Consider the following 26,732-nt stretch of genomic DNA (forward strand, 5'->3'; position numbering starts at 1 on the left):
AAACGTCTTCTTTGTTTTTAAAAATATTTATTTATCTTTGAGAGAGACAGAATGTGAGTGAGGGAGGGGCAGAGAGAGAGAGAGGGAGACCCAGAAGCAGAAGCAGCTCCAGGCTCCGAGCTGTCAGCGCAGAGCCCGACGCGGGGCTTGAACCCAGGAACCGCGAGATCATGACCTGAGCCGAAGTCGGACGCTCAACCCACTGAGCCCCCCAGGTGCCCCCAAAAGTCATCTTTAAACAGAAACGCACATGAGGCAAGGCTAGGGATCATACTGGTTCACAGACGGACTGCGTCTCCCCGTGGACCGGACGTTCAGGGTTTGCCGCTGCGGTTGCTGTGGGCACGGTTCGCCCCACGGAACCAGAGACCCCCGTGAGCCTGAACGCAGTTGCTGTTTCGTGCCTGGGCCCCCAAGCACCGAGCCCATCAGAGGACCGAGGGCACGCGGGGTGCTGGGCAGACCCCGTCACTGACCAGGCAGGAGGGCTCTGCGCCCCACTGTGCCCGCGTCCTCTGGGCAGACCTGGGGGGATTGGGAACCGGGGGGCTGCGTGTGGTTTGGTTTCTGGGACGGACTGGAACGTTCCCGGTCTGCGAACCGCCCTCCCTCCCGGGGGGCTGCTGTGTGTTGGTCCCTCCCCGAGTCGGGAAAGGATTAAACAGCATACCTTTGGCTGCCGCGGGCTATTCAGACTCCATAAAGCTGGGCCCCGCCCGCCTGGTAGGCCACACGCTTCAATTACTCCCTGCAGGGTTTGCTGCGGCCTCTTTATAAAAGATCCTTGCTGTTTTGAATCAAATTCCCGTTAAAAACGTGGACTCAAGTTTCTTTTCCTTCATCTCCCTCCCCCTGGCCGGGGCCCCCATGGAGCCCTGCTCCCCACCCCAGCCTCCTTCCTCCCCGGGCTCGGCCACTGTAGGCCCTGGCTTACGGGACTCTGGTGGCCCCTGAGGCCTTACCGGTCTACCTCTTGTTTTGGGGAGGGGGGCAGGGGGTCGGGGGGCCCACTGGGGCAGTGAAATGGGTGAGTCCCTCGTTTCTTAGGCTTGGGCTGGGAACGCCAGTGTTTGCGAGCAGGCCCCGGCCAGCTGTGACCCGCCGTGCGGTGGGAGGGAGCCGGGGGGGAGGGTTATCAAAAACTGGGCGACTACTGGGAGGGGGTCGAACTGGGGGAGCCCAGGGAAAGCGGGGAAGGCTCGTTCCGGGGGCTCGAGTGTTTTTCCATTTGTCCTTGGAGGAAAGGACCTGTGTGCTCAGCGTGTGCACACGTGTTTTCACCTTGTGCCGATGTGCACGTGCATGCGTGTGCATGCGCCCGTATGTGTGTGCTCATCCGTGCATGTGTGTGTGTTGAGTGTGTGGCTTTGGTTGAGCCGGGTTGGGCTGCAGCCACTTGGAGCAGCGGAGGAGGCCTGTGTTGGACCTGGGGAACTCAGCCACAGAAAAGAAAGTCAGTGACCAAAGAACTGGGTTTGGACCCTTACGGGGTGGGGAAAAGTACCACTTAGCGTGGACTCTACCTTCCTGATGGAAAACAGAAACCGAGAGGCCTCGTTTCGTGGCCGGCGGGCTGGGCCGAGGCCTGGGTGACATACGGGTTTCCCAGAACGTGAAGTTAGGAGTGAAAACGGAATCACTCGCTTGCTCTCTCCCCCAGACTCCAGCGTGTGGTGGGGCCTGTCTTCCGTTTGCAAAGCCAGCCCGTGTGGACGCTTCTGTCACCCAGGCTGCCGCTGCACCCACAGTCAGCCTCAGGGTCCATAACCTGATTTGCGGCGTCTGCTTACAGAAGCCCGACTTAATCCTTTGGGGGGCGCGGGGGGGCTCAGTGGTTAGGCGTCTGACTCCGTGTCGGCTCAGTTCGTGATCTCACGGTTTGTGAGTTCGAGCCCCACATCAGGCTCTGTGCTGACAGTATTGAGCCTGCTTGGGATTCTCTCCCCCCCCCCCGCTCTCTCTCTCTCTCTCTCAAAATAAATAATAATAAAAAACTTAAAAAAGAATCTTTCAGAAGGATAATTTGTGGGAGATCGGGGAAATCTGAATATAGGCTAGAAGTTACACGATATTAGGGAATTGTATTTATTCAGTTACGTATAGGAAGGAGCTGCAGATGTGGGGCAGAATGTCCTTATTTCTTCGTGGAGGTGCGGGCCCCAGGACTGAGGGCTGGACTGCCACTTACTTTAAAATGGTTTAACCAGAGAGAGAGAGAGAGAGAGAGAGAGAGGGCAAAAGTTAACTTGGTAGTAGATACATTTCAACTTTTCTCTATGCTTCAAAGTTTTCATAGTAAAAAAATGTTTTTAATGTTTTGGGGAATAGCCCTTAAAAATAAATCTACTGCCTTGTATTAAAGAAAAATCTTTGAGGTTTCCTTAAAAGAGATCTTCAAGATCAAAGAAGCTTCTGGATTCTGCCTGCCTGGAGCTGAGGCAGGTGGGGAGGAAGTCAGCTAGAAGTGGGTGGGGCCTGTGGGGCCAGGGACCGTGGGCGGGGCCTTGCTTCCTTATCTCTCCTGCCTAAATGTGTCCAAAATGTTGGCCTGACGTGAGGCAGGACACTTGTTAATCCTGAAATCCAACAAAGGCGATGGTCTGCTCCTTGTCTCCTTAGACTACAGTACGGCTCTGCCTGGGAAGTTTGATCCCCATGAGGGAGCCGGACCGCAGATGGAATTCGCTAGAAAGAGGCTGCCTTTTACCACCCTTGACCTGTCCCAGAGGAACGCTGTGTGCCAGGGACACATGCGTCATTACGTTTAACCTCATCCCAACCCCAGGAGGCTGATACCATTATTGCCCCCATTTTGCAGATGGGAAAACTGAGGCTCAGAGAGCACATTTATTTATGTGAAGGCAGAGCTGGGACCCAGCTGTGGGATCCAGACCCAGCTGTCTTCCTGCCCCAAATTTTCTCATGGCGGTCATGGCAAAATCCACGCAGGCTCCGAGCTCAAATGCCGTTGATACTTTTGTTAGTTTTCATGTTCTTCTTATTCTTTTGTGACTTTATCTCCTTGTTAAGGCTTCCACGGTGATTTCTTTTAATTTTTTTAATGTTTCTTTATTTTTGAGAGAGAAGGGGAGCAGGGCAGAGAGAGAGGGAGACCCAGAAACTGAAGCAGGCTCCAGGCCCTGAGCTGTCAGCACAGAGCCCGGCCTGGGGCTCAGACCCACGAACCGTGAGATCATGACCTGAGCCGAAGTCGGACGCTCAACCAGCTGAGCCCCCCAGTGTCCCATGGGTGTTTCTTTTAATCCCATCTTGCTTGTATCAAAATGTCCTGGGAGTAACCGGCACAGGGAGGCTCATAAATGTGTTTCTTTCGGGGCCCCAAGCCGTCTCTGAATGTCATAGGCCCTACCCTTCCACCTGGCTGGCTCCCGTGTGCCCCAGAACGTAATGCGTGTCTGAGAAATAGATTTTGGCCTGTCTCACAGCGTCTAGCACACTGCTTTGCATACAGCAGGCGTCCAATAAATATTTGTCGAGGCAACACATTTGGTTGAAACGCCTGACACAGTAGGAAGGATCATCGAGAGAGAGTCTCGGGAGCCACCCCGGAAACCCGGCATGCGAATCTGGGGCCGTCTGTCGTGCTTCTGGAAGGCCCAGGAGGAAAAAAAAGCCATCCATTTTCCTGAAATAGCACAAACAGGATTTCCTGGAGGGAGCCAAGCCGGGGAGCAGGCTGCACTTTGGAAATGGGAAGTGCAGCCCTGTTTGCAGTGCGGGAGCTCCCGGGAGCAGTGCCCTGCCGGTGGCCCGGCCCGGGGTGCGTCCGGTCACTTAGCCGTGACTTCTGAGCCGGCGGATGCAGGGGATGCGACGGACAGTTAATCCACCAGGAAGAGCGCAGCGTGAGTGCCGGTAGGATTGTCCTTTCTCGCAGGCGGCCCGCAGGGGGCCGGGGTGTGCTCCCCTCCGGCCGGGTCCCTCCTCCCTCTCCGCGCCCGCACGTGGCCCGCCTCCACATGTTTGGAAGAGACGTTTCAATGGTCAGAGAGTCTGGTTCAAATCCAGGCTCCTCCATTCACCGGGTGTGTATGACCTTGTGCAAGGTACCCTTTCTGTGCCTCAGTTTCCTCATCTGTGTAATGGAGACGGGAGGAGCGTCTGCCTCCCCAAGGGAGCAAATAAGGAAGAAAAGCATGTGGACCCGGCCCGGCACACCAGGCGTGCCGCACGTTGGCTGCTCCGATTTCCGCCGATGAACGGCGTCCTCACCCCGCCCCCCGAGCTCGTCAGCTCCCCACTTGTTCACGCTGGAGTCTGGGGGCCCGCTGAGCACCCACATCTCGGAGGCCCGTGCACGAGGTCCCCGGGGACCGCTGCGCCAGGTGCCGCAGGTGCGCGCTCTCCCACAGCTCTGAGGTCAGGAGGCCAACGTCAAGGTGCCCGCAGGATCCTTCGTCGCCCCCTCCAGCTGCAGGTGGATCGGGGGGTTCGCACCTCTGCCTCCGTCTTCGTGCGGCCGCCCCTTCTGTGTGCTCCCCTTCTTACAAGGACTCTTAGCATTGGATTTAGGCCGTATTCCAATAATCCAGGATCACTGCATCCTAGATCCCTACTTAGTCACATCTGCAGACTCTTTTCCCAAATAAGGTCACATCTGTGGCTCTTGAGTGGACATGTCTCTTGGGGAGCCACCACTCACCCCCCAATAGCTACTGAACCCCATCTCGGGACTGTCATTGGGACCCGTCGCCGTCCTCTGCCAGCGGCCTGTCTTTCCCCGTCGGAGCGGCTCAGAACTCCCCACCTGGTCATCCGCGTCCTGCTGACCGAGTGTCCGGACTTCCCCGGCACCTGGACTGGAAGCTGGTTTTCAACATGGCGGCCCCCTCGCTGCAGGAGACGTCCGAGCCCTCGAAATGTGTCCCCTTGGGCCTGACGTGTGCCCTATGCGTAAAGTACACACGGGCTTCCACGGACGTAGTAAGGAAGGAAGAATGTGAAATACCTCATAATATTTTCTGTATGGATCATATATTGAACTTGGCGCTATTTTCGATCCGTCGGGCTCAATAAAATGTATGATTAAAACGGATTTCACCCGTTTCTTTTTGCCTTTATTCCTGTGACCACTAGAAGGCCAGGGTGCACGTGTGGCTGACCTACGTACCTGTTGGGCAGCGCTGGGCTGACAAGTGTTCTCTGACGGTCCTTCCCGTCGGCCGTCTGTACCTGAGAGGGTCACCCCCCAAACCTAGTGGTTTAAAAAAAGCAAACTTCTCATGCTCTGGCGGGTTGGCCGAGGGGTCCTTCTGCTGGTCTCACTGGGTTGGCTCCTCCCTCGCGGGCCTCACAGAGCCGGCCTTGGCCTTGGCTGTCCTCTGCATGGCCTCCTGTCTTCCAGCCAGCTAGCCTGGCTTCCTGGCGTGGCAGTCTGACAGTGGCCTTCCGGGGGGACAGGAGGCGGCAGAGACTCTTACGGCCTCGGCTCCAATGAGACGTCCTTTCTGCCCGATCCTGCCGATCCAAGCAAGTGACGGGTCCAGTCCACACCCTCGGCAATGGAGAGATGGACTCTGCCTCTGGAGGGGAGGAATGACATCATGCTGCAAAGGGACACGCACAGCCAGAGAGGAAGAATCCTCGGACACTGAGTAATTTACTGCCCAGTCCTTGGTGCCTCTCTCCTCAGAGGACCCCGCCCGTGCTCCCTACACGGTGCTCACCCCGGCAGACCGTGTGGGCGCCACCTTCAGGCAATGTCTGCTCTGGCCTCTCGCCACCAGAACCTTACAGGGCCATCTCGTCATCCCTAATGGCTCTCTGCCCCATGGGGACAAGGGCCTTGCTCTTCCTCTCCAGACATGGTGGACACAAGAGTAGAGATTCTCTCCACCTCTCCTGCCTCTCCTCCACCCGTCCACGCCCCCACCCCCCGCCCCTGCAGCGCCCCAGGTGTCCAGGGTTCTGTCCCCACGGTTCAGATTCAGGAGTTTGCTCCCCGAATGGCTAGATCCGCACACGCACCGCCCGTCCTCACCCTGCCCGCCTGCAGCGTCAGGGAGGCGGCGGAGGGGTTTGATAAGCGCCCGCAGTACCCGAGCCTCCAGACAACAGCCCCTTCAGCGTCGGCCCCAGGACCAGCGCCGCGGCCGGCTGGGGTTTCCTCGGGCCGAACGAATGTGGGGAGAGGGTTCTGTTTGTTGCTCTCGAGTTGGCTGCTGGCTGTAAAGAAATACAAAGGCCCAATGTTCTGTCCCCAGGACTGAGGCACGTTTGGGGACGCTCCCCCCGCCGGATCGCTTTATCAACATGCCGCAGGCACAGCGCCTGCTTTGTTTTCTCAGGTGTCCCGTAAACCCGGCCGGCCCCCAGTAAGAAGGAAGCTGGCAGCCTTGCCTGAAAAGCGCACCCGCACCCACCTTCACATACTGGGCTTTTCATAAGCACATGAGGGTTATTGATGCCGTGTTTAGACAGAACAGCCGTCGAACACTCCCAACCTCAGAGCGCTCAGAAAGTCACTTCTGTTTCTTGGATCAAGGGGTCTGGGCCAGGGAGGGGCTGAGCTGAGCTTTCAAGAAGACTTTAAGAGCGCTTGGCAGGACGTGGTGGTTTACCTTCCAGACAGAGAGAGCACAGAGGGGAGGGGGTGCGACCGGTGGGGGAGGGGGCGCAGGGGCGGGGGTGGGGGGACGTCGGACGGGTTCCAGAACCGGCAGACGCGTCCGTTCCTTGGACCAGGGGTCAGCGTTCTGATCACTTCTTATCCACCCGTTGGTGAAGGGGGGACCCCGGCCCTGAACAGTATGGCCAAGCACGCGGTACTGAACACGCCTCTGGACAGAAGAGGTTAGTGGCCCTTTAGTGGCACCCCCAGGGCACACGTGCTCCCAGCCTGAGCGGGGAGGACCCCACACGCCACTCAGGGCCACACCCGGGTGACGCTCCGCAGTGGAGTGAGCCTCCCGGGGCCGTGGGAGGCAGGCTTTCTGTAACAGGAGAGTGGGTGACCGTGGATCCCACAGGAGGAGGGAGTGCGGAGGCTGGCAGAGAGGTGACAGCCACTGGTCCGGGTCAGGGGGCTTTCCCCCTGTGTGGGGAGAATGTCTGGAGAGCAAGGAGCTTACAAGTCAGGCCTTGGGGCTCTGTGAGGCTCAAAGGCGTCAAGGCAGCACTTGAAAATCAAGTTCTCCACCCAACTGGCAAACTTGATCAGTAAAGGGCCAACCAATAAACACTCCAGGCTGTCACGTGACAAGAGATAGAACAGCTCTCTGTCAGCGTTTTATTGATAAGATTCAAAACATAATAACAATGATCGAGCACAATGTTCTATAAAATACAAGCCCACTCATGGGAAGAATGGACTTCTTCTCGGGAGGAGGGGATAGCGGCTTGCTGACCTGGAGTTCAGAACTAGTGCTCCTGGCATCAGATCGGTGGCGTATGTTCATCCGCAGAGTGCGCCGTGCGCCATACCAAATGGGCGGGGGTCAGGCTGGGTTTGGCTCGTGGCTCATAGTTTGCTGACCTTTCATTTAGGTAAATTGTTACCCTTTGTTGGATGCTGCGTTAGGGCCTGGATGGCTGAGAGCAATATCTTTGCCCTGAGGATGCTCACACTCTGTGTAATGGGGGAGACCCACAAGTAAAGAGCAAGGGCGAATCAATATGACCAGTACTGTAGTGCAGGTGCATGGACAACTCTGATTAGGGGATTCTAACGCTGCTTGTTGATTTCAGAAAAGGCTCCCCAGCATGGGTGATATTTGCTGAGAGGCAGGCACCACCCCCCCGCCCCCGACGACAAAGGAGGGGGAAGGAAACGAGGCAAGGGGCCAGCTTGTGCAAATGAGCGCTGCGGTGAGGAAGCCTGACCCACCCGGGGGCCTGCATGTCTTCGGAGTAACCCCAGCCATGTGGCAAGGGGGGCGGGGAGGGGGAGGGGGGGGTGGTGGGCAGGCCTCTTGCAAGGGGCCACAGGGACACGCTGGGGCTGGTACGCCTTCAGAGGCCCACGCTCACGCTCAGGAACAGCGTGCTTGCAGCTGTGAGAAAGCTGGTCTGCAGGGGTGGACATGGAGCGGGGTGTTCCTCAGTGACCCAGGGGAGACGCGAGGAGGGCTCGGCCTGCGGAAAGACTGGTGAGGACGCAGAAGGCGTGAGGCCGGGGGAGGCTTACAAAGCGCAGTGAAGACCAGAAGGGGTTCTGTTGCTCAGAGGGTCTCTGCCTGGGCAGATGTGAGCCCCAGGAAGGAAGAGGCTGAAGCAGTGAGAACAGGGGACCGGAGACCACGGTCACCCGGCGGATGCTGGGGTCTAGGATTTCAGAGGTGGGTGGCAGGTCTGCACCCCCAACACGGCCAGGAATGTGGGCACGGGAAGGAAGGACTTCAGAAGGTCAGGAGGGACGTAAAAGGCGTCAAGGGCATCTGACCCGAGAATGTTAGGAGGCTGCTCACGTGGATTCCACGTGGCCCCGCCAGGTGGGGGACTGGCCTGGAGAAGATTCTGGGCCGGCTGCTGGGCTTCGTGTGGCTCTCCTGACAGCGCCTGCCGTGTGACGAGCATCCTCGGCTCCGTGGCTGAAGGCAACAGTGTGTGATCATGTCCCACGGTTTCTGGGAGTCGCCCGGGCTTGCCTGCCCCGACGCCCACGTGGCTCCTTTCCGTCTTCGCTTCCGTGTCCCCCAGCAGGCCTCACTCTGACTAGCCTCTACCCTACCCTTTCCGCGCCTGAGCCTTGGCCCCTGTCTTCCTGCCCACGCTTTCTTGTTTCCATTGCATTTCATCACCTCCCAACGTTTCCGGTAATTTCTTTGTCAGACAACTGCTGTTTGCTCCGCTCCACTCACTCCCAGGACGTCGGCCTCACGACACAGGGAGCTTTATCGATTTCAGTCATTGATACGTTCCGGCGCCAGGTGCCGGGGCCCCACGAGCAGGTTGAATGAGTGAACAGATCCCCGTGGTCCCAGCGCACCTGTCCCCCAGGGACACTGTGGCCGTCCACCTGGTCCGCCTGCCTTCCGTCTCCTTGTCTCATTTCGCTGTCGCCTAAGAGCACGTGCCAGCCCCTGACACGGCCTTGCCCGTGTTGATGTCCTGGCTTATGCTCGGTCCTCGTGCTGGAGGGCAAGCGCGGGGACACCGGGAAAGCCCTCTGTCTTGGTCAACATCATATCCATTGTGTCCTGGCACACGGCAGGTACGCGATGGATATTTTCTGGAAGTTTCTGTCGAGCCTGCAGGACCAGCCTGCTTCCCGATACACCCTGAGTCTGTGTTCCCAGCCCCACCCCACGGAGGGCCTTGCGCACGCAAGCCCTTGGTCAGTATTTGCAGAATGAACGGTATTTCCATTTACCTGCTTTGAGATCCAGGCTGGGTGGAGGCTCCTGGGTTCTGTCTTTCGGCACCAAGACCCTTTCGGATCAAGGGGGTGTGAAGGCAGGAATGCGAGGCGCTCAGAGCCCCTCCCGCCCGGCCTGTCCACAATGTTGCTTTTCACGTCTTGCCGGACGCAGCTGTGTGCCAGCCCTCAGGAGCGGCTGGGCCGGGCCTCCCCACGGGGCAGGCCCCACACTGCAGCCTTGTTTCTCCCCCTCCGCCCTCTGCCTGAACCCTGCTGGCTGGGTAAAGCCCCCCCCCAGCCTCCCGGGCCCTGGCTCCGGCTCCGGGGTACAGACTTGGATGCTTGCGTCTGCTCTCTGTCTTGTGGCAGATTCGTGGGAAGTGAAGAGTGGCTGGAGCAGCTGGAGAATCCCAACTGTTGTGGAGAGTGAGTTGCAATTCCCTTAAGATACCAGGTCCAGTCTGCTCCCTCACCCCCCCACCAGGCATGTCCGATTATCTGCAGAGCCTGTCATGTACTCTGACTTCCCGTATGCCCCAAACACTCCCGTTTCACCCTGAAGAAGTCGGAGTCAGCCCTTCAAAGTCAGTGGAGAAGCCGCCTCCTCCAGGAAGTCGCCCTGACTGCCTCCCACTCATCTGCTTATTAATCTCAATCGGCACTGATCTTCCATGCCTCTTCTCTGATGTCTAGGGCTTGCACTACTTTGCGTACCACTGGATTATGAGTTCTCTGGGACAGGGCCGGGGTCCTCCAGCGCCCACTGCAGTGGCCCACAGCCGTCGCTTATGAATGCAAGAACGAGCATCAGTGGTGCTCCCTCCCGTAGCAGCCACATTGGCAAACTATTTCAGCACCTTTGTCTCCCAGTTTGTTCTGTGAGGGCCGGTCTTACACTTTCTCTGGAACCCTACAGCCAATGGTTTACATCCTAGGGTGAGTTTTTACTCCCCAGGGGACATTTATCAATGCCTAGCGACATTTTTATTTGTCACAACCCGGGCAGGAGGCATGGTACTAGCATCTGGCAGGTGGAGGCCAGCAATGCTGCTAAACACCCCCCAGTGCACAGGACGGCCCCCTGGCCTCCCAACCGTGCTGTGAATCACCAAAGCAGAGGGGACAGAGGGGACAGGGTGATTAATATACCCAGGGTATTCTTGTAGTGTATAACGATTCCGAGTAAACAAACTATATGGTACTACCTCCCCTTGCTTATTTCCCAAGGTCAGTGTATCAGTTACACATGCTGCGTAACAAACCAGCCCAAATGTAGTGGTTCGGAACAGCCACTTGCTGGTACTCATGAGTCTGTTGCTCAGCTGGGCAGTTCTGCTGATTTGAGCTGGGCTCAGCTGACCTCTGTGCACCCGCAGGAAGCGGGTGAGTCGGCTGGGGGCCAGCTGGCTGAATTGGGTCTCTGCTGAAATGGGTCGCCGGGTTCCATATGGTCCCTCCTCCCCCAGCAGACTAATAGCATCACTTTACCACATCCTATTGGTCAAAACAAATCATGTGGCTGAGCTCCAATCAAGAGGGGAGGAAATGGACTCTGTGTCTTGAAAGCCGAGGCTGCAAAGTCACTTTTCCGGGCTGGGGAAGGGAGAGGTGCAGAATCAGGGCCAGTTTTGCAACCAACCTTCCATTGTCAGTCAAGGGCAGTCTGTTTTATCCATCCTGGCCCCGCCTCTGGACCCTCCCTGTTCTGCTCACAGTCTCGGGATGAGCTGAGGCCCCAGAGAGCGGCACTTACATTTCTTCAGACCTTCGGAACATCCCATTACACGATGACCCGTATGATTCTGGCCAGCATCTTGACATCTGATGAAGAATCCCACCCCCAAACTCACAGGCACCCACAGCTACTAGCCACCTCCACCTGCTGGCTCCGGTCACAACTGGACATGTCCCCAAACAAACACCCATCCTTCCAGGCTATCGTTTCTGCCGTCACCAGCTGCTCCCCAAGCCGGAAATGTCAGAATCACCCAAAACTTCTACCTGTCCCCCACCCCGCCCCCCATCCAGCTGATATCCGAACTCTGCCAATGTTACCTCCTAAATATTTTTCCAAAGCTCCCTCTCTCCTTTCTAACCCTGCCTGTGCTTGGAAACGCTTAATCCCTCGTCTGTAAACAGCAGTAGCCTGTTAATTGTGCCCTCCCAGGCTTGTCCCCCTCCAAGGCCGCCCTCCATCAGGTCAGTAGCTTAATTCTTCATGCCAGAGATGTGCCTACGCGGGACCACATCACCCGACAGCAAGGGGAGACCTTGTGCGGCTGTGGGCAGTTACCCCCGGGGTGTCGGGGTCACAGCCTGCTAGACACCTCTTCCACGCGCGGGGCCCCAGACGCGCCCTGCACGTTAGCTACGACTTCATGTTGCTGGGTCAGTGCTGGTAACCAGATCGGCAGCTCCTCCTCCGGGGGAGGCGAGGGGGAGGGGCCAGGGGCAGGCGGCTGCTGGGGGAGGGGCTGTAGGGACTTCCTTCTCTACTAAACTCTTCAGGGCTCTCTCTGCTACTTGCAGAATGGTGTCCAAGTTCCGTCGCCCTCTGTGCCACTTACTTAGCGGCGTGACGAAGCCCCAGTACTGGTGGTCCAGGGGGTGGAAGGGAGGACGGCTCTGCTCCGGTCCGTGGTGTCTGGGCTCTGGCTGTGAGGACGTGAAGGATGGAGGAAACTTGATGGCTCAGGTCTGAAACAACCCAACGTCTCACTACTCACACATCTGTAAGTTGATGCTCCTCCGTGGCCACATTTGGGACTACCACTTTAAACGTGGCCTCTCCATGTGGCTGCTTGGGACTCCCTACAGCATGGCGGCTGGCTTCCAAAGAGCCCCGTGGCGTCTGAGTCCTTTCATGACCTTGCCTCAGAAGTCACGGAGTATCGCTCCCACCAGGATGAGGGCTCCTCGTTTTTAGCTGATGTGTGGCCATTGAAATAAAGACTACATTTCCCAGCCTCTCCTGCAGCCAGGTGTGGCCAAGTGATTTATTAGCCAATGAGATTCAAGCAGAAGAATTATATGTCATTTTCCAAAAATACCTTTAAAGGGACATGGCATTCTGATATCTGTCCCTTCCTTCTTGCTGGCTGGAATAAGGATTTAATGGCTGGAGCTTCAGCAATCATTCTGAATCCTGAGGAAGGACCTTGGTGCAAATGATGGCAAAGAAACAACATCTTGACCTCAAGCGTCCTGACATCAAGGGGTACCTTCGCCATCCTCGGTTCCCTAATTACATATTTCTATTATATGAAGAGAAATAAGTGTTTTGTTATTTAAGGTATTGTTATCTGGACTTTTTTTTAAATTTTTATAAACGTTTATATATTTTTGAGAGAGGCAGAGCACGAGCAGGGAAGGGCAGAGAGAGAGGGAGACACAGAATCTGAAGCAGGCTCCAGGCTCTGAGCCGTCAGCACAGAGCCCGAGGCGGGGCTCGAACTTGGGAACAGCAAGATCACGACCTAGACCAGGTCATGGCCAACTAGGGTGAAGTCGGACGCTCAACCACGGAACCACCCAGGCGCCCCAGGAATTTCTGAAATAATCAATACGATTATTTTAGGGCATAAAATTTGCAAGTTACCAGGAAAAGCCCTAGCTGGCCACCACGCTGTCCTGGCTTAGAGACTCATCACACTTGGTGATGCTGCTTCTTGGAGAAGCGAAACACGCAGACCCCCATCTTCTGGATGTCCTCACCCAGCACCGTACGGGGCTGACCCGGAAGAGAGCAGGGTGGGCACTCGGGGGCCCTGAAGGAGTCACCTCTGGTCTGTTCCCTTCCTGGGCTGGAGACGGAATCGCCATCTCCCGAGCCAAAGCCTGGCCTTCTTGGGGCTTCGCCCAGGCCACTCTGGACACATTGGCCTCCACCCTGCCAAACACAGAGTGTCACCTTGTGTGACGTGGCTGGGGGCAGAGCCCATGCCGCCCCGTGGAAAGTGCTTTGGGCTGACACCAGAAGTCTGTTGACCTCAGTGACTTCTCAACCCAGGCCAGGCCAGCCAGCAGCGTCCAGCTCTTCCAAGTTCATTCCCATCCCCTCCACCAACAGAGCCTCCGCCAGCCTGTCTTCTATATATAGCCACCCGCAGGGCCAGAGAAGAGCCGGCCCCTCCCAGGCCCCGCGAGGACACTGCGGAAGCGCCGAGTCGTCTCCCCCTGTCCCCCGGACTCGGCCTCCTCTCGGGCTTAGGGCGCAGGCCACCCGCTTGCCGCCTTCACCTGGCTTCTCCCACCTCCTTGCTCTGTCTCACCTTCACATGGTGAGGCCACTGAGACCAACCACAGAACATTCCGCACGGCGACCTCTCCGAGAGCCGCAGGTGCCCGCGGAGCTCAGCACCCACTTCCTGTCGGGCCGTGTCGATTTTCAGAAGTGTTCCTTCCTGCCGAGGAATCGAGGGACTGGGGGTTTTGAGGGTCACTTCTCCGGCGGATTTGGCCTTCGGGGAGAAGTTGTAAAAAGGCAGGAGGAGAGGAGACCTCAGAAGATGGCTTCTGGACATGTAGTAAAATGCATCCGTTTGAAGCAAACGGCGGAATGAGTTTTGGCAAATGTGTGTACACCAGGTGCCCATCACCACGATTAAGACAAAATATCAGTCTCCCCCCAGCGCATTCCCCTGGGCTCTGCCCCGTCAGCCCCCCCACACCCCTGCTTTGCTTCCAGCCGGGGATTAGGTTTGTCTTTTCTAGAGCATCGTAGAAATCACACCCGCAGACAGTAGGTAGTGAATTTTGGTCTGGCTTCTTCGCTCAGGATAATTATTTTAATGTTTATTTATTTTGGGGAGAGAGAGGCAGAGCGTGTGCAGGGGAGGGGCAGAGAGAGAGGGAGACCCAGAATCGGAAGCAGGCTCCAGGCTCTGAGCTGTCAGCACAGAGCCCGACGCGGGGCTCGAACCCACGAACCGAAAGGTTCACGAACTCACGAACCGACGGGGCCACCCAGGCGTCCCACTCAGCATCATTATTTTGAGATTCATCCAAGTTGTTGTGCGTGTCAGGAGTTTGTTCCTTCTGATTGGTAAGTAGTTTTCCGCTGCCCAGGTGTGCTGCTTGCTGGTGTTGATGGCCGTTCAGGGTGATCCCGTTGTTTTCGGTGACTGTGAACAAAAATCGCTACAAACATGTGCCCAAGCCTTCAGCACAAAGCTTTTGATGCAACTATCAGGACCCACTGGGAGACATCAATGTATTATTGGACACTGGTCTAAGGGGCCAGGAAAACTAACGCAGGACAAATGGCACTGGGGACGCATCTCACATTCAAACCTTGAATGCCACACAGCATGAACTACAGTCCCCTCCCCCGCCTTTGAAGTGGTCGCTGAGCACCTACTGTGTGGGGGGCGCTGTCGTTTCCGCACGTGGTCCCTGGACCGGTGGCATCAGCGTCACCTGGAAACGTTTTGGAAAAGCAGATTGCCTGGCTACATCTCAGACTAGATGGGAAAGTCTGCGGTGGGTCGCAAGCTCCCCGGGTGAGTCTGATGCTTGGAAATGTGTGAGAACCACCGATCGGGCCCCTGGGCTGAACTGGGGCTTCCGTTCCCCGGGGCAGGACAAGGGACAATCACCCAACAAGAACATGAGTTCAAAGACCATTCAAATCGTGACTCATGTTAAGTACAAAATAAAGCCAAAGTAATGGGAAAGCGGGGGTTGGGGGGAGCGTGGCTTCTTTAGGGAGGATGGTCAAAGTAGGGGGACCTGCTGTGAGATAAGAGTGGGGTCTGGAGGGCTGGGGGGTCCGCGTTCCAAGCGGAGCGAACAGCAAAATGCGAAGACCCGAAGACCCAGAGGTAAGGACAAGGTTACGGCGTGGGGGGAAGGGTGAGGGGATGGGCATGGGTGGAGCGCGGTGGGCGTGGGGAAGCAGGAGCAACGAAGTCTGGGAGGTGAGCGGGGTCAGATCACAGAGGGCCTTTCTGGTCTGCGGAGGGAGTATAGATTCTGTTCTAGTTTAACTGGGACTCTCGTGTGGGTTATGGAATCAGTTTAATGGGTCATGCTCACGATTACAAGTCAGTGAAATAGAGCAGAACAGAATGGACAGGACAGGGCAGGATGCATAGAAAACACTGGGGTGCCCTGCCTGTGGTGAGGGTGACCCTCATCGCCTAGTGACGCGGTCACGGGTGTGTGTCTAAGTCATGATGGAGAATGTTCCAGAGAAATCAGAATCGAAACAATGTGAAAGACGTGCTTTCAGGGTGTTCAGGAGCGGCTGGTTCAGGGTGATGGCACAATCAGGTTTAGGCTGTGACAAAGGTCATGCGGCTCTTGTGTGGGGAACTGATTTCAGGGGAGTGGACGGGAGCCCACCAGCAGGTGAGTGAGGGGGCAGCGGCTGACCTGGGGACAGATTTTGGAGCCCTTAGGCATAAATATGGCAGAGTTGAATACAGAGGAAAGAGGGAAGAAGGACACCAGGGTTACAGGAGAGGTAGTGAGGCAACTGGCAAGAACAGAAACATGGTATTTGGAGCGTTTCCCTGGGTGCTTCCTGAAGTGCCTTCTGGGGACCTGGGTCCCCAGCCCCAAACCCCTTTGTCCTAACGGTCAACTGGAGGACCTCCAACCTGCCTCTGTCATCCTTTGGGTGCAGGGAATGACTGAGAGCCCCGGAGGAAAACACGCTCACGGTCACGACGTTGACAAAAGGCACCTGCCCCGCGGCCAGGAGGCTGCAGCTGCCTGGTCCCGCGGCGGGAAGAAAGGACGATGCTGGAGCCGGGGAGCCCTTTCACGGGGACCCCTTAGTTGGGGGCCCAGGGGGCAGGAGGGGCTGATGGTGAGGAGCCTCTTCCGTCTGTCTAGTCCTCCCCACGTTTTTCCACAGGCAGGGAGCCCCCCAGGGTTGGGGGGAATACGTGACATTACTCACCTTTCCCCTGGACCGTCCCTTTGCCCCCTTCCCCCCACCGCCCACCGCCGCCATGCTCCCCACCCCGCAAAGACCTGCTTTAAATGAACACAGTCCTAGACTGAAGCGTGGGGTCCGAGCCTCCTCCACCTTGGCTTTCAACTTCTTCTTAATTTGTTGACCCGAACGTGACACGGCTGGTCCTGTAGGAGAAAAGCCTGGCTTTGTTCCTCCTCCGAAGCACCGTGCTCATTGCAAAGTCAACGAAAGGCAACGTCCAAAATGAAAATCAGAAGGATTCATGCAAAACAAGAACTTCACGCCACCAATATCCAGCTTCAGACACTGACCTTGTCACTTGGATGTTTCGACTGTCTGTTCGAAATGAAGCTGGCACCCAGCTTTGGAAACACGTAAAGCTTTGTGTTGTGTTTGCTCTCTCCGTGGGCAACAATGAGCCTCACTTGGGAAGCCAGTGTCTATAAAGTCCAAATGAGCACTTTCCCCCGCAGCAGCTCTAAATAAAACCCTTTGGTCTTTCGGTGTGGTTGGAAGGGGACTTAAAGGGACATGTTCCTCGTGACATTACTTGAAAAGCAGCTACATCGGGGCGGCAAATTCTCAAGCTAATTTTCTGACCTTCCTTTTCCATCGGGCATGGATGGCGATTTGCATGTAATTATGCCAACACCGTGAATGTGGCTCTTAAATAAAAATTCAGTTCCTTGAGTCTCGGTGGCCACATTTCAAGGCCACATTTCAGTAGTCACAGCACCCAGTGACTGCCATATTGGACGGCACAAATGGAGACTATTGCGGCCAGTGGGGGAGGGTCTAGTGACCAGGACCCCATATAACCACCTCCCTTAACCAACTTCCCCTCAGTTAATTGATGCGAACTGCCTAGCCCTGGAACCTTCCATTCAGGTTCCTCACGTAGGCGCTGGATCTGCATGCAGTGTGGGCTGCCCGAGACAGGTGGGGGGGACTTTGTCACCCAGCCGGACGGGGACCCAGGCAGCATCTGGGTCTTCCCAGTCCCAGGGCTGACTTCCCCAGCCCTCCACCTTCTCTGAATCCGTAGGGGGGCCCATCCAGCCTAACCCTCTCATTAGCCCTCCTCCGCCCGGCTGGCAAAGTGGTGTTACCAACCCACGGATGAACCAAGGGAGCAGCTGAGTCACCTGCAAAGACCAACTTAAGCCAAAGGTGACCCGAACTTGCCTGTCGGTGGACACCAGGCAGTAGGACATCTTGCTGTGTAGAAGGTTCATGGAAGGAAATCTTCTAACTCCGCTAATCGGACCGCCTATCGGACTCCCACCCCAACCTTCTTCCTTGTTCCTGTTGTGTTTCTTACTTGCTGAGACGTTCAGCTGAGGAAGGGTCTGGGGGGCCAGCCCTCATGGGGGCTTGATGGGTATTTGGCCATCCTGCCTGTTGGCGAAAGTCCGCGGGGGTCCAGCTGCCTGGGGCGCGCAGAGGCCTGCGGGGTGGGGGTGGGGAGCAAGTGAGCAGTGGGTCCAGGGGGTTCTGGGCGGCCACGAGACCAAGAGAGGGTGACTCCTGCAGTGTCTGGGTGTGGATTCTGGCCGGACAGTCTTCCGTGAGCCTCCAGGCTCCACCTCTCACCGGCCACATGACTCCGCCCACTTAGCCCAACTTCCTTATCTGTAAGGGGAGGAGACAGCACCTTCTGGCTCATGGAGTTGTTTTGAGAGTAAAATGAAGACAAGCATGGGAAGCAGGCACCTTGCATGGTGCCCAGCACGTGTCTGCGCCCTGTGCACCGCCGGTTACTGTTGGATTGTGGGCAGATAATTTGCCTTTTGTCTCCTACGCAGCCTTAGGGAAGGGGGTGGGATTCAATTAATTAACTAGGATTTCCATAGGGAAAGCGCTTCCCACGGTTGTATGAAGGTTGGGGAAGAAATTTGTTTACGTGACTTCTTTAGAAATGAAAATACAAATCGGGGCACCTGGGTGGCTCATTGGTTAAGGGTCCAACTCTTGATTCCGGCTCAGGTCATGATCTCACCATTTGTGAGTTGGAGCCTCACATCGGACTCTGCGCTGACAGTGTGGAGCCTGCTTGGGATTCTCTCCCCCACCCCACCCCACCCCCTGCCTCTCCTTGGCTCACGCTTTCTCTCTCAAAATAAATAAATACACTTTAAAAAAAGTACAAATTTCATGTAAACATGTGCAAAATTGTCAATCCCAGTAGTAAAATCCTATTTAATTGACACATTAATTGCTTATCAGTTTAGCAACAATCAGGTCTTAACATTCAATACCCAGTTCTGATACCCATTCAATACCCAGGAAAATGGGTCCATTATAGACACCAAGGGGAATCAATCTGAGACTCTTCTGGAAGACCCATTTGGTAAAACAGCAAACTTGAAACGTTTTCACACTTTCACTATCTGACACCACTTCTAGAAACGTGTCGTGAAGAATGACCATACGTGTGCGCAAAGGTTTGGTTCTAAGATTTTTCAGTGCAGTGTTGTTTTTAAGAGTGTTTCGAAACCAGAGAAACATCCTGAACAGTGCGGCAGCTGGTGACGGGCTGTATAAATGTTGGCACCCCTTCGTGATGGACTCACGCTATGCAGTCATTAGAAGTTATGTTGTCCAGTGATAAAGGAAATGTCCCCAATACTGTCCATAAGGAAGAAACCATATTATATGCACAATTTGAATCGATCAAAAATTTATGTCCGTGGAAATATTATAAAAGCACTTCCATCTTTTTTTAATTAAAAATTTTTTTTATTTTGAGAGAGAGAGAGCAGGGAGGGGCAGAGAGAGAGGGAGAGAGAGACTCTCAAGCAGGCTATATACTGACAGTGCATGTGGAGCCCAACACGGGGCTTGAACTCATGAACCTCGATCAAGCTCATGATCTGAGCTGAAATTAAGAGTCGGATGGTTAACCAACGGAGCCACCCAGGCTGCCTCAAAGCACTTCTGTCTTAATTAATAGTCTCAGAATAAATAAATAAATACCAGAGCATCTCTTCCCAACATGTGTCCCAATGGCCCACAAACCACACAACAAAGGCCAGACAATTCTGTTAGGACCCCAAGGCATAAAGGCGTTGGTGTTTAAAGGTGAGCAAAATGTGCTTTTGAAAACAAGGATGAAATTTATTTATTATTGTTATTATTAATGTTTATTTATTTTTGAGAGAGCTTAAGTGGGGGAGGGGCAGAGAGAGGGGGACAGAGGATCTGAAGCAGTCTCTGCACCGACAGCAGAGAGCCCTACGTGGGGCTTGAACTCACAAATCGGGAGATCATAACCTGAGCTGAAGCCGGATGTTCAACTGACCGAGCCCCTCAGGTGTCCCAAGAGTGAAATTTAGTTTTACTGAGAAGAAAAATCTTTCTTCATTTATTCATTACATGGAATATTAAAAGGGGATGAATCCTGTGGAAGTCAAGTCTCTTTTGAGAGCCATCTCTGAATAAAAAGTCTATAAATGTAAAAAAAAAGAAGAAGTCATCCACCCACATCAGTGTGTGAACTACAACTGTGTCTGGGAAATCTTTGGGTAACTTCCTTGCTTCTTGGTGGTCTCAGGTATTTGTCAGTCTACAATTTCCATATATGATTTCATAATCAGAGAAAAACCAACGGCAACTTTTTTCTGTTTTTCAAGGATGGAATAATCTATAAAACAATACGTCCAAACTTTTGAGCTAATATATGAAATCTGTTAACTCAAACAGGTGTTTTCCTTCAAAGTAATTGACCTTGGATTGTTCTCAGCAATGGTGCTGCTGTTCATATTATCTTTATAAATTCCTTTTTAGGGCAGGCTGTAAATTACACATGAAAATCAATCTTATTGAGCTATCCCTGCTTTAATAATAACATCATTAACAAGATAAAGTACCGTACTTATGCACTACGCTGAGCTCTGACTTCCATTAGGCTGTTTACAAAAACCAAGTGCACCTTCAAAAAGGTCGAAGATTTGTTGGAACTGTGTATTTTTCACAAGAGTATAGGAAAGGTTTTCTTTGCTATCTTGTTCCAAAAAATGGTGGGCGCCAAACATTTGTTTCTTTTCTCCCTCTTCCTCCTTAACCTCCTTACTGTCTGTGGAGAACTGAACCTCGAAAGAATACGTCAGAATATCCACACGCCTCCTTTTCCTGAAGTGACATGTCTTTTCATTAAGTCTTCCCTGAGACGTTGAGATCTCTTTGTCATGGGTCAGAAGACTCTGTGTCTGCATCAAACTTCAGAGTCTGCAGACTGAAGCCCAGATGAGCTGCTTAGGTGGGGCTTGACCCAGGGACCTCAGCCAGAAGTGTTCCTTCCGCACTGAGAGACGGAGACCCCTTCCTCTATCCACGCACATGTGGACGCACACACATGCACGCACAGCAGGAGGGTGGGGGCAGCCTGGGGACATCAGCTGTAAGCAGTCTCCAAGCTGCTTCTGTCTGTGGATCGGAGGAAATGGATTTCCCATCTTGAGCCCCTCGGTGTTCGGGGTCTAGTAAATCATTTACTTTCTGTCCCAAGGAATGTTTATCAGCAAATTTTGACCTGTCCAAGTGATAAAACATTCAGATCATCCCTTCACGCCAAAACCTTATACCGCTCTAGGGTTTACGAAATATGTGAACGTTTGTACACATGTGTGTTCTGGTTCTGTAGAAGAAATTGAATTTTGTGAGTAATTTTTATATAACAATATGAACACTCCAAAGAAGGTTTAATTTTTGCTTGTACGGCGTAAGTTTCCAGGTCTATTAAGTTCCATGTAGTCAATTTATTGTTTATTTCTTTTGTGCACTCATGACTTGTGGGCCTACAAACCACTCTGCTCTCATGCATTTGTCCCTGTATTGCCACTAGTTTTTCTTCTATTCATTTCATCCTATTTTTATTTAGTTGGTATTAATGAATCTTTACCTCTATTTCATTACTATGACTTTTTAATAATAATCTTTATCTTGATGAATATTTTGCTTTGCATTTTTAGATATTAATCCCTTTCCTTTTATATGGACTTGCTTGAAACACATTTGCCATTATTTTTTAGCCTTTCTGTACTTATTTGCTTTCTGTGTCTCTTGTAAATGACCACATTGAGACCCTGCCTTTTAACAGGTGAATCTCAACTCTTTACGTTTATTGTTAAGATGGATTTGCTTCTCTTGTTGGTTACCTGATTTTGTTTTCTGTTCGCTAGGCTTCTTAAGTCTCACGTACCTAGACTGATTTTAATTCGGGAATGTCCTGTTTTCAGTGATATGATAGTATTTGTAAATGGAAAATATCTGCCTTTTAAATCACCCGTGAGAAGTGGACTTGTGTTCGGTTCTCAGTGTCCCCACTGCATGTCGAGGATTTGGCATTTTGGGGTCTCCCGAGTCAGTTACAACCCAACGATCCTCCTCTCAGCTTCCAAAATTTTCTTACTATTCCCTCCCTCCTCCCCTCTCCTCTTCTCCTTAAAAAAAGGAAAGGAAGGGAAAGAAAGAAAAAAGACAAAGCAAAACAACAACAACAAACAAAAGAATAAGCAAACAGCACCGACAACAAAACTGCCTTTTGGTGAGGTTTTGGGGGAGAACAAAGTTAGATCCTATCTTCCATCAAACACGCCCAAACTGCAAAGCGCACCCCTGCAGTTTGCATTATTTATTTTGTCTCAAATATTCTAGTCTTCATACATACTTTCCCCAACTGGCAAGAGTTTTAAAAATTATTTTCCCCTCCTTCAGTCCTTGAAGCTCTTGACCATGCCTCCTCCCCGGATGTCCGGGGAGACGGTGCTTACATAGCAGACCTTCTGAGGGCCTGCTGGGGGTCAGACAAGCCTCTGATGCTGTCACAGCGGATGGGTGCTCTGGTAAACGTCATCACTGCTTTAGTGCTTTTGAAGACTGACCTGCGGTTTGATCATTACAGCGGGAGAGTCCGCAGAAATGTCTGGCCTTAGGTATCTTTTCTACTTGTAAAGTTGAGGATTTTCATCTTCTCTTTCATTGTTCTGTTACTTTTCTTCTTCAATATTTGCCCATGCTTTTAGAAATGTGCATTTTGTTAATTCTCTGCATCTTTGGTCCTTTGTGTTTACTGTTTTTAAATTTTTATTGTTTTATTTATTTTAGGTGGGAAGGGGCAGAGAGAGAGACACACATACACACACACACACACACACACACACACACAGAATCGGAAGCAGGCTCCAGGCTCCAAACTGTCATCAACTGTCATCAACTGTCATCACAGAGCCCAATGCAGGACTTGAACCCACGAACTGTGAGATCACGACCTGAGCTGAAGTCTGTTGCTTAACCCACGGAGCCCCCCAGGCGCCCCTCATTTACTGTTTTCTGCAGTGATGTGAAAACTTTCCTTTGGGACTTTGACTCTGGTCTGCTCCCTGTCCCGCTGTGATCACGGCCTTGTTCACTGCAGTGGTGACAGCTGTGCTCTGGGGCCAGGTTAGGGAAGACAGGGAGGCATTCGGAGCAATGAGGCCTGGCCCCTAGGCAGAGCTCCTGGAAGGGGTTGGACGTCCTCTCCTAAAACTGCTGGATCTTTCCTCGGACGATCTGATTCACGAATGGATGGACCTCTATGTTTCTTAGGTCCTTTTCTCTCTTTTTCTTCTTCCTCTCCCTAAAGAACCTTTCCATTAGGGTCAGCTTTTCCCCCATGAGTTAGATTTCCCTGCGATTTTTGTGCTGACCCGCAAGCCTGGGCTGGTTTCTTCCACTTGCTGATGGAAGGTCATTGGCAGGCTTGGGGTTGGACGGGGTCGGCTAGGGTGTCGAAGGGGCAGGTCCAGGCCCACCCTGCCAGCCTGAGGTCTGGAAAGCCGGCCGTGGGGGGGGAAGCCGGAGGCTCCCTTCCTTCCTTCCTTCTCTTCTGCGTTTGCATTAGAAGGTTTGGAGCCTGAGTTCTAGCCGGGCGTTTAGCAGAGAGAGAAATACAAGCAGGAGAGTCCCAGACGTGAGGACGGAGGAGCGAGCCGTTAAACTTTCCTCCTAATTCCCTTTTCCGCCCCAGGCGGTGGCAGGAGACCATTGCCCAGAGCCGAGCTCCATGCCCCTGTCTCCTGTCACAACTTGATGCCAGCTTTTCCAACACCCGTCGCGTGTCCCAAACGGAGTCGAGAACATCACTCACGAGTCTGGGTGGCTCAGTGGGCTAAGCGTCCCACTCCTGATTTCGGTTCAGGTCATGATCCCGGGGTCGTGGGATCAAGCCCCAGGTCTTAAGATTCTCTCTCTTGGGGCCCCTGGGGGACTCAGTTGGTTAAACGTCTGGCTTCGGCTCAGGTCATGATCTCACGGTCCGTGGGTTTGAGCCCCGTGTCGACCTCTGTGCTGACAGCTTGGAGCCTGGAGCTGCTTTGGATTCGGTGTCTCCCTCTCTCTCTCTGCCCCTCCCCTGCTTGCACTCCGTCTCTCTCAAAAATAAATAAGCATTAAAAAAAATTAGAGAACACAGAGAACTACAGGTCGGTGCTGTCTCGGGTGCCCCGTGGTGGCGTGATGGTTCTGACAAAGCACGCAGGCATGATGCCGCGTCACCTGCTGGCAGACAGCCAGGACTCCCAGAATTCCTGGCCAGGTGGAGAAGCTTGTTTTTTGTGGGAGCCTCTATTTGCATGTGATTTGCATATGTGTAAACTCTGCAGGACCAACAAGTGTCTTTCTCATTCCTTAAATGTTTCCAGAAAGAAGGGAGGGAAGGACTTTTCGTTTCTCTGATGTCGACTTTGTCAAAACACTTCAGCACATTTTATCTCATCTGATTCTTAGAAGAGGGAGGAGACAGGATGGCATGTCACCAGCCTGATGTGGGTAAGGAGACCTGGCGATTCATCCCAAGAAGTGAATGACGAACACCAAAATCGATGGGGAGGCACATGCAGGGGAGGGGCAGAGAGAGAGGGAGAACCAGAATCCGAAGCAGCTCCAGGCTCTGAGCTGCCAGCTGGCAAGACGCGGGGCTGGAACCCACGAGCAGTGAGATCATGACCTGAGCCGAAGTTGGTCGCTCAACTGACGGAGCCCTCCAGGCACCCCTGTTCTCACAGTTTTGCAGGCCAGGAGTCCAAGACCAGCACCATCGGGCCAAAATCAGGGTTCTTCCACTCTACCTCCGAAGGTTCTATGGAGAATTTTCCGGCTTCTGGGGGCCCCTGTGATACGTCCTCAACATCCCCCAGCGTTGTCTCGTGCAAGGACGCCTGTTGTTGGATTAGGGTCCACCTGGGTAACCCAGCGTGAGCTCATCTCAAGCCCCTTAACTGACACATCCGCAGACACATTTTCCCCCCAGGGAAGGTCCTATCCCCGGTCTCCAGGAGCACGGACGGTGAGGTATATTTTGAGGGGACCACGATCCACCCACAATGCCCTGCGGCCAACCAGGACGTCCTCAGCCTCCCCCACTCCCCAGTTTGCTTTTTTAAAGACAGAGAGAAAGATCTCACACCCCGCGTGGGATGGACAAGCAAGGACTCACCCCACCCCTGCAGACGAGGTGCAACCCTTTCCCCTCCACCCTAGCTCTGGCTCTCGGCATTGTCCTGAGAACATTCTTTCTTGTCCTGTCAGGTCTAACACAGTGGGTGGGGAGGGTGGGTCTGTCTGTCTGTCTGTCTGTGTCGCCCTCAGGAGCCCGCTTGGGCCACACTGCCTGTAAGCCACATTTGGCTTCCTCTTCCTGAAGGAAAGAAAATTTTGATCCAGAAGTTTCTCCGGATATCCAGCTCTGCCCAGATGAAGTTGGAGAAGCTTAACGAAAGAGAGTCAGAAACATAGGGAATACATTCTTTTAAAAATAAACAAGGGTTTTAGGGATTGTGGATTGGAAAGAGACTCGGGGCGATGAGTTTTAGGTTTTAGGACCCAAAATGTCAATCGGGGTCAGAATGAAATGTGGGCAGCTCCCCCACTGTCCCACGGGGTAGCGGTTAGTCGCTCAAATTCCGGCGCCGGCCTTCTCGGGCTCCAGTCCTGTGTGAGCTCGGGAGCATCACCGAGCCTCCCGGGGTATCAGTTTTCTCGTTCACAGTGTGGGGGGATGACTGTCACCTGCGTCACGTCGGGATATGCAAGGCCCCCCGCGGCAGGAACAGACGCCCGAACACTCTGCCGCTCACAGCGAAGAATCCTTCTCACACTGGCTCCCGGTCCTTGGAGGCAGGGGTGGCGCTCTCTACGTCACTCTCACCGCAGGGCCAGGACGGGACGTCCGTCTGGGACAGGGGCCGCCTCCCGAAAGAGGAGCAAGATTAAGAGAAAAGGCCTTTCACCAGGAGGAAGGCACGGAGGCTCGCTTTTCGTTGGCTGGGCTGTGTCACGCGGCCACACCTAAGTGGCCAGGGTGGGAGTGGGGGGTGGGGGAAGGTGGCACGGGAAGGGGGGGCGGCTAGCGTGTGTTGGGGACAGCGGCACGCTCTGTGCGGATCCTGCGGGCTGTTGTAGGGACCGCGTGTGCTCAGTGCAGTGCTGGGCGCCTAGCCAGTGCTCGACCACTGTTGTCACACTCCAGTCATCACGTGACACCTGTCCGGTCCCCCAGGCCAGTGTGGCCTCTGCCATGATGCAGAGCCATAGCCCAGGGCTCTCTGTGTGTTCTCTTCCCCCTGGTAAGACAGGAGGACGGGGTGGGGAGCGGATCAGGCCCGTTTGTGGAAATGAACAGCTTCCCACAGGTGCAGCCGCAGAATGGAGCCTGGCATGTCTGCTGTTTTTGTTGTTGTTTCTAAATAATTAAGGGGCCTCCTGAATGAAGGGAGGGGTGGGTATTTATCTCCCTTCCGTGTTCTGCATTTCTTTAAAAAGTAGTGTCTGCCTAGGAGCATCTGGGTGGCGCAGTCGGTTTAGTGTCTGACTCTGGCTCAGGTCATGATCTTAGGGTTCATGGTGAGTTTGAGCTCCGAGTCGGGCTCCATGCTGGCAGCTCAGAGCCTGGAGCTGCTTCCGATTCTGTGTCTCCCTCTCTCTCTGCCCCTCCCCTGCTTGCTTTCTGTCTCCATCTCTCATAAATAAGTGTTTAAAAATGTTATGAGAAAAAGAGTCCGCTTCGATTCTCTGAGACCCGACATCAAGCACAGCGTCAGGCATGTAGTCGATGCTTGATCAGGGTTTGTGGGATAAACGAATGAACGAGTAGATGAATGAATGAATGAGCCCTAGGAGTGTGTTGTTAAATTTTGAACAGTTGGCTCTCTTGGGAAAAAAACGCCTTGGCTTGTTCTATTAACCGATTCCTGTGGTGTAGACACTCTCACCGGGACCGACCTTGAGCTCCCAGTGAGATGGCGCTGAACATGGTTGGTGAGCGGTCCGGGATCACCTCCTAGGCGCTGTTCGCGGCAGCTTAGGCGCCCCCTCGATTCCGTCCACGAGACCCTCACGGTCTGTCAAGAAAGCGCTCACTTCGTCAAAAAGCAATCCATTCCATTTTCTTTTTTTTTTTTAATTTTTTAATGTTTTGTTTATTTTTGATACAGAGAGAGACAGAGCATG

General features: G+C 53.8%; 1 protein-coding gene and 1 long non-coding RNA gene across 6 annotated transcripts in view; one reads left to right on the forward strand and one right to left on the reverse strand.

Annotated features, from left to right (window-relative positions):
- LOC115277288 (refilin-A) overlaps window positions 1-26,732 on the forward strand; it is a 237,868-nt gene that overhangs the window by 134,917 nt on the left and 76,219 nt on the right. The gene's annotated exons all lie outside the window — the stretch shown is intronic.
- LOC115277290 lies at window positions 14,195-16,492 on the reverse strand. The gene is made up of 3 exons (XR_003902353.1): window positions 16,301-16,492; window positions 14,679-14,737; window positions 14,195-14,442 (listed from the first exon to the last, which is right to left on the reverse strand). It is a non-coding gene; the product is annotated as an uncharacterized LOC115277290 (long non-coding RNA).

This window comes from Suricata suricatta, chromosome 14 (assembly GCF_006229205.1).
Source record: "Suricata suricatta isolate VVHF042 chromosome 14, meerkat_22Aug2017_6uvM2_HiC, whole genome shotgun sequence".
NCBI classification, from domain to species: domain Eukaryota; kingdom Metazoa; phylum Chordata; class Mammalia; order Carnivora; family Herpestidae; genus Suricata; species Suricata suricatta.